The sequence below is a fragment of the Melanerpes formicivorus genome, unplaced genomic scaffold (genome assembly GCF_026170545.1).
Source record: "Melanerpes formicivorus ecotype bairdi unplaced genomic scaffold, bMelFor1.0.p_v2 SCAF_155, whole genome shotgun sequence".
In the NCBI taxonomy this organism is placed as follows: domain Eukaryota; kingdom Metazoa; phylum Chordata; class Aves; order Piciformes; family Picidae; genus Melanerpes; species Melanerpes formicivorus.
The window spans coordinates 45368-53172 of record NW_027142507.1 but is presented as its reverse complement, the minus strand read 5'-3'; the positions used below and the strand labels follow the sequence as shown (position 1 = coordinate 53172).

The 7805-nt window shown below is 51.3% G+C and overlaps 1 long non-coding RNA gene across 1 annotated transcript; it reads left to right on the top strand.

Annotated features, from left to right (window-relative positions):
- Positions 1-3870: 3870 nt before the first annotated feature.
- LOC137456998 (uncharacterized) lies at positions 3871-6737 on the top strand. The gene is made up of 4 exons (XR_010991188.1): positions 3871-4049; positions 4276-4330; positions 5694-5855; positions 5949-6737. It is a non-coding gene; the product is annotated as an uncharacterized lncRNA (long non-coding RNA).
- Positions 6738-7805: the final 1068 nt, after the last annotated feature.

Here is a 7805-nt window from a genome sequence, read left to right as displayed (position 1 = left end):
GACAATTTTCTTTCCCTAGAAGGATGGTGGCTCTGTCAAGCCTGGCTACTTTAGACCGGGCTCGGTGGGGCTTGGTGGTGCCAAGCTCTGCCAAGGTTGGCTCTTTGCTCAGCTTTTTTGATGTCCTTGGGTTCCCCTCCAGGTAAGTCCATGCCTCTGCTGCTCTCTGGGGTTCTTCTGTATCAACCTGGAATGTTTGAAATGCCTGCATGGTCTTGGAGGGGATTAAGACCCCTAGGAGGCCAGGTCACCCTGACCCCTCTCCTCCAACTCTCTAGCTCTCTTGTTTAACGAGGTGTAGAAGTGTGGTATTCATGTGTCTGAAAAGAGGCTTTGAAATGAGCTACACGGGGTTCTGGAATACGTAAGCTTACAGCGCGTCCGTGTCATACACAAGGAGTGCTTTTTCCTTTGCATGTGTTGTAGGGTTATTAAATATTTACTGATTTGGGCGTGTCTGTTTTTCTTTCTTTTATTAGACTGGAAAGCCTTCCGAACAGAAGCTGTCTGAGCTCCTTCCCATGCACAGCGGTAACAAACTGTGTTGCTGCCGAACGCTGTAAACTCACTGTGGGGCTGCCGAACGCTGTAAGCTAACAAACTGTGGGGCTGCCGAACTCTGTGTCCCTTAGGGATGTAATGAATTGTAGGATGGCTTGTGTGGAGGCAGGGAAGGTTCCTCCTATGTTTGACACCCTGTTGATGTTTGAGCGTGTGGGTGAGAGCAGGCACGGCAGAGACGTAGAAAGTAGCTACGAAGCGAGCGGGAGTCCCGATCTGCAGTTCCACGTCTTCGTGAGGAGCGTGGCCAGAGACGGACGAAGCGAAAGTTGTGAATGGGTGTGTGGCTAGTAATTGTATGCGTAGGACTGGTCAGTAAAGAGAGAGCATTTTCTTTCCCTAGAAGGATGTCGGCTCCGTCAAGCCCGGCTACTTTAGACTGGGCTCGGCCGGGCTCAGTTCCCCTCGGCGGCTCCGTTGAGGTCGGCTCTCTGCTCGGCTTTTTGGATGTCCTTGGGTTCCCCTCCAGGTAAGTCCAAGCCTCTTCTGCTCTCTGGGGTTCTTCTGTATCAACCTAGAAGGTTTGAAATGCCTGTATGTTCTTGGAGGGGATTATGACCCCTAGTAGGCCAGCTAACCCTGACCCCTCTCCTCCAACTCCAAGGCCCTCTTGTTTAAGAGGTGTGGAAGTGTGGTATTCATCTGCCCGAAAAGGGGCTTTGAAACGAGCTCCACGGGGTTGCGGAATACGTAAGCTTGCAGCATGTCTGTCTAATATGCAAGGAACGCTTTTTCCTTTGCATGCGTTGTAGGGTTATTAAGTATTCACTGACTTGGGCGTGTCTGGTTTTCTGTCTTTTATTAGAATGGAAAGCCATCTGAACAGAAGCTGGCTAAGCTCCTTCCCACGCTCAGCGGTAACAAACTGTGTTGCCGCCGAACTCTGTAAACTGAAAGCGTTGCCGCCGAACTCTGTAAGTCTACTGTGTTGCCGCCGAACTCTGTAAACTGAAAGCGTTGCCGCTGAACTCTGTAAGCGGACTGTGCTGCCGTCGAACTCTGTAAGTCTACTGTGTTGCCGCTGAACTCTGTAAGCTGAAAGTGTTGCTGCCGAACTCTGTGAGCGGACAGTGTTGCTGTTGAACTCTGTAAGCGGACTGTGTTGCCGCCAAGCTCTGTAAGTGGACTGTGTGGCGGTTGAACTCTGTAAACTGACTGTGTGGTGGTTGAACTCTGTAAACTGACAGTGTCGCCGCTGAACTCTGTAAACTGACAGTGTCGCCGCTGAACTCTGTAAACTGTCAGTGTCGCCGCTGAACTCTGTAAACTGACAGTGTCGCCGCTGAACTCTGTAAACTGACAGTGTCGCCGCTGAACTCTGTAAACTGACTGTGTCGCCGCTGAACTCTGTAAAGTGAAAGTGTTGCCGCTGAACTCTGTAAACGGTCTGTGTTGCTGCTGAAACCTGTAAACTCATGGTGTTGCTGTTGAACCCTGTGAACTGACAGTGTTGCCACTGAACCTTGTAAACTGACTGTGTTGGTCCTAAACCCTGTGTCCCTTAGGGACGTAATGAATTGTAGGATGGCTTGTGTGGAGGCAGGGGAGGTTCCTCCTATGTTTGACACCCTGTTGATGCTTTGAGTGTGCGAGTGAGAGCGGGCACGACTGAGACGTAGAAAATAGCTACGAAGCGAGCGGGAGTCCCGATCTGCGGTTCCACGTCTTCGCAAGGAGCGTGGCCAGAGACGGACAAAGCGAAAGGTGTCAATGGGAGCACGGCCAGTCACGGAATCTGCAGCATTAGTCCTTGTTGCACTTCAATGTGGTTTGGTGTAGGATGCGTATATGGTTTCTAGTACTAATAAACTAAGAAACAAAAGCAGGGCAAGGAAGTAGCAACATCCTTCTGAAAACAAATGAAGGAAGGTCCCCTGCCTAAGGGAAGAACATGGCATATTTCTAAACTGTGTGTTGTAGTATGTGCAATTTGTTTTTACATGCTAGAAGCCTTTGCAGGTAAGTGAGGAGAAGGACAGGGGTGCTAGCTAAAGCTTTCTAAATGCCCAGTAATAGCATTTGTGAGTACGGAGGTAGGGAGGAGAGATTATTCAGGCGGAGATTAGGGGAAGGGGCGGATGGGCAAAGGGGCGGATGGGCAACTTAGGGTCCGGGTGAGGATTGCGTTTGGGGTCGGGGTTAACGATAGTGTGGTGGTCAGGGGGTTTAGGGTTTGCGTCGTGGACAGCACCAGGGTGAGGGTGCAGGGGCCGGCAGACGTAGGGTTAGGGGGTTGGGGTTAGGGGGTTAGGGTTAGGGGTGGTGGCAAAGGGGGTGGCAAAGAGACTTCCCTTGTTTCCAGTGTGGAAAACCCCTTGTTTGTCCCCTGACCCCAGAAGCTTCTCACAGGGGCTGTGTTCCTCACTAACAGCAAGGCTGCGCTCGGCCCCTGGGGATGCTGCAACCGTAGCAGAGAAGCTGTGTTCCTGGCAGTTCTCTCTCCACCTGGATCAGGATGAAGGTGCAGGCCATTGCTCTGCAGCTAGGCACTGCTGAGAGCTGCAGCTGGTACCCAGATCAAAGACAGCTTTGTCTCTAAGGCCAGTGCTGCTGTGCCGCGGCGTGTGCCGCCCCGGGGGAGCTAATTTCTGCAGCCTAACTGCGCTGAATGCTCGAAAATTCTTAGGGGAAGAGCGGAGAGCGGAGAGCTTGACTCGAGCGTCGCTATGGATCCAGCGCCTACGCCCTAGCCCGGCTCTGCTCGTGCCAGGGGGGCAGCGTCCCGGTGGTCGCTATGGATACGGCGCCTGCGCCCTAGCCCGGCTCTGCTCGCGCCAGAGGTGCAGCGTCCCGGTCGTCGCTATGGATACGGCGCCTGCGCCGCAGCAGGTCCGGTCCCGCGCACGCGCCCTCCTCGCGGGCTGCGCCCCGCTTTTCTGGCCGGGGGGGCGGGCGCCGTGCAGAGCAGCTTTGGAGCCGGACCGGTCGCGGAGAGCCCTGATTCGGCGCATGATGCCGTTCTGTGCCCCAGGGTGCCTGCGAACCGCCGTCCTTTGGCGGGGCAAGGGGTCCTGGCGCATTCAGGGAGCTTGCAGTGCGGTTTCCGGTGTCGCTGACGGCCCGGGACTCCCAGGTGTGTTCCTTCTGGCGTCTGAAGGTGGTCTGGGGCCATCGGCAGGGCTTTTGGGGGTGACGGAGGAGGTCTGGGGGCACCTAAAAGGGTCTGGGGATATGTAAAGTTCTGGTGGGGCCATCTGAAAGGATCAAGGGTCGTGGAGAGGCAGCTGGGCACCTCCGACGGACCCTTTGGGAGGTCTCTGCAGGCTCCCGTGGGAGCTGGGGGTGTCTCGGGGTGGGTTTGGGTTTGGGTTTGTGCTGCAAACAGCGTTGATAATGCAGGGACGTTTTAATTCCCACTGAGCGCATTGCATATTCAGCAAGGATTTTCTAATTTAGCAAGGCTATGTCACATGCTCAGCCAGAAGACTGGAGGGCAGGTTGGCCGGTGGACTACTCTCCAGGACTGGATTGACCTCACTCAGCTGATGGTGAGCAATAGCCTTAATTTCCATTCCTTATCCTCCTTAGGACTTCTGCTATTGTTATTATTGCTCTTATTATTGGTATTACTATTATTCCTACCCCTGAGTTTTCTCACTTTCCCCCTTCCAGTTGTCTTCCCCCCACATCCTGCTGTGTGATGCTTGTTTGCTAGCTGGCGAGTGCCCTCAGGGCTGTGCCGGCCACAGAGCCTGCTTGTATCATCTGCCTTAGGCACACTCATGTGAATCCAGCATTCAGAGAGGCGCTGCCTGTTGGAAAGATAAAGGTGAGCCAATTCAGTCCTAGCAATGTGATGTCTGCAGGTAGCCAGCAGCTTGGCATGTTCTCCTGAGCTCAGAGCCAGACAGCAGGATGTCTCATCTAGGCTCAGAAACTCAGGTGCTAAGAGTGACCTGTGGTAAAAGCTGTGAACAATTGAATTGACATGTCAGTAGGGTTTGGACACAGGGTCGTGGAAGTCTCAGTGGGACAGACGCTCCAGTTTCGGAAGCCTGTATTTCATGTTGCAAGGAGGTTGTTCTACAGCTGAACACAGCTGTGTGTGTACAGCCGTGAAGTGCAAACCAAATGATTTCCCGAGCTCATCTGAATCCCAGAGCTCATGAAATTCAGGCCTGCCTTCCTGTAGTGTTGGATCTCTCAAGGGGAAAAGTGAAGAGGAGGAGAACTCTTTAGCTTTCTCTCTCTTTTCTTTCCCTCGATACACTTTGTCTTGCTTGGCTTTGAATCACAACTGTGACGTTCGGTTAGGTGGTGAATGTGTACTAGGTGGTACGACACCAAAAGAAGGAAAAAAGAACAGGAATAATTTGCGTTATAGATGACTCCAGGTAAAAGTTTTGGGTAACAGTTTTATTGGCACTAAAAGATCATAAAAAGGGAATAAAGTGCAATAAAAGGCAAGCAAAGCAGCGCGCTGGGCTTGAGAGGGGACAAAACTCCATCTCCACAGCAGCCTTACAATAGTTTTCTTCATCTTCTATAGTTACATCATCTACATAAGCAAACTTATGCTAAACAGAAGGCAGGCATGTGATAATGAGTCTTAGAGTAGGCGATCAAATCCCTTCTCCCCACATTCGGGTGGTAAGGGTCAATGTATCCATTTTCTCACGTGCACAATTTTGCAGGCTTCTTATCTGAAGAAAACAAATTCCTAGGTCTGAATGTTTATCTTTAAGATAAGCTCCGCCTCAGCCGTGATGTCTCCAACTAACCAGACAGTATCCTTGCAAGTCTGCAAGATATGTTTCTTTCCCTTTGCTCTCAAAACAGGCCTCACAAGATCCTGACCCTTAATCCCAGGGCACTCTAAGTCTTATAATTTTAAACATAGATCACCAGTATATTCATCACAATTTGTCATAAAAACCCCACAATTCCAGTAGGATTTCAAGTTCCTGCTTGATAATATAAAGCAGTCTGTGCTTTGTTGGTTGTTTTAGTTTCCTTGCTGTGCTGCAAAGATTTTGATAGGAATTTCTTGGTATTAACTACAGCCAGGGCAATCCTTCAAGTGCCCTAGGAATGCAGTGAAAACCTTTTGAGAATTGTTCCTGCTCTGTTACTCCTCAAGCTATGAGCAGACACACAGACAGTTGTTAACAGACTTTCTTTGATCATTCCAGGTCTGGTGTGCTGGGACTGGCAGGATTTTCCTGAGCTGTCCACGTACAGTTTCTGTTGACACTCTTCAGCTCGTACATCCGGTTTGCTGACAGAGGGTGTGGGGTTTGTGGGGCCCGGCAGCGAGAGTTTTCCAAAGAGGAGCTCTTAAGGGCAGCTCCAAGGTTAGGTTTGGATTCTCCTGGAGTCGCACACAGAACGAGTCTCACGATTCCAGCGGTCTAATTTTATAGCTGCATTTTCTTCTCTCTGCCTAGGTGAGAGAATGACCTCACTAAAGAAGAGAGATAGCCTGAGCTCTACAGGAACCTTGAACCCAAGCAGCCAGTGCCTTCTGTGAGTACAAGCTGTTCTTGTTCAACGTGGAACTAGTTGAGAGCTGAAGCCAGACCACACCTTAATTCCCGCAGCTTCCTCTTCTGCAGATTAAACAGTCCCAGTTCCTTCAGCCACTCCTCATAAGACTTGTTATCCAGACCCTTCACCAGCTTTGTGGCCCTTCTCTGGGGACACTCTCTCACCTCTGTGTGCTGGGGAACACCACTTCTGCCGGGCCAGCCACCAGCTGGGTTTAACTCTGTTCCCCACTGCTCTTGGGGCCCAGCCATCCATCCTGTTCTGCTGTCCAGCAGTCCCTTTGAAAAAAAATCCATCTGAAAAAAGAAGTAGCAGAGAAGGAAAGTTGAAGCTGCAAAGATTGCAGTCCCCTCAGTTGTTGAGGATTGTTTTGAGCAAGAGGGGCCTTGGGTCCCAGGAACGCCTGTGCAATTCAGGCCTTGAAGAATTCTCTGTGATAATATAGTGGCAGAGTAAGAGATGTGAGAAAGTGCTGATTGCTTGGTATGCTGAAGTCCAGCTGCCTCTGAGATGGGAGGCAAGCAAGATAAGGAGGAGGCGAGATCTGGGGAAGAGAGCAATTAGACCGGATAGAAGAATTCCACCGAGTTGTGAAAACAATGATGTAACCTTTTAGAGAGCAACCAATAGTATGTTGCCAAGCAGTGTCTTCTGGAGAGTTGATAGGAGCCAGTTCTGTGGGGTTTGTTGAAGTGAGTGGCCAGTCGTTCTACATGAACAGTTGTCTTAGTGCTAGCAAGTAGGAGGCTCTGAAGTGTGGTACTTTGAGAGCTCCATTCATACTTGCCCTTCAGGAGGAGCCAGCTCTTTCATTGAAGCCAGTGCTTTCACGCCAAAAGAAGGGAACTCTTCTTAGTCCACAGAGCACATGGGCAGGGGAAAATGTCTGTAGCTGGTGAGATGGCCTGTGCTACAGTCCATCTTCTTCATCTCCTCCTTACTCCTTCAAGTCTCATTCCCCATTTTCTTTTCAGAGAAACTTGCTAGGGAAAGCGTTAAAGTCCTGCCTTACAGCGACCAGCAGGAAATCTTTTCCACCCCATGATGGGATTGGGATGAAGGTCCCCTGGTCACAGAGGGACATTAGGTTAGTGATGCAACACCTGCTTTTCACACATCTTTTCTGTTAGGCACGAGCACCTGAATGTCCTCTGCGGTCCGTGCGGTGGCCTTCAAGGTGATCTACTCTTATACCCTTCTGTGGCACTCGGGTCAGAAGAGCAGGCTGGCTGTTGCCAAGAGCCTCCTGTCCCCGAGACTGCTTTTTGCTGTCTGAGCAGGTGACTCCATCTATTGGGGAAATGGCATTTCTCACCATTCTGGTGTCACTGGTGGCTGTTGAGGATTAGATCAAAGGCCCGAGCCTTTAGGGCAGGACTGGTGGCAAATGTTGGACAGTGGCTAGGTGCTCATCTGCCAGAGCTCTCTGCCCTGGGATGGATCCCATCTGGTGCCATAGACTTCTGAGGGTCCCAGTGGTATCTCAGTCCCTCCCAGTTCTTTTCCAGTCCTTCTCAGTCACCCCTAGTCCTTCCAATTTCCATCCCAGTTCCTCCCGTTTCCTTCCCATTCCCTCCCATTCCCTTTGGAATTCCTCACAGTCCCTCCCGGTCCTTCCCAATCTCCTTCCAGTCCCTTCCAAGTCTCTCCCAGTCCCTTCTCAGTCCTGTCCCCATCCCCATCCCTCCCAATCCTCTCCCAGTCTCCTCCCAGTCCCATCCCCGTCACTCCCAGTCCCCTCCCAGTCTCTCCTAGTC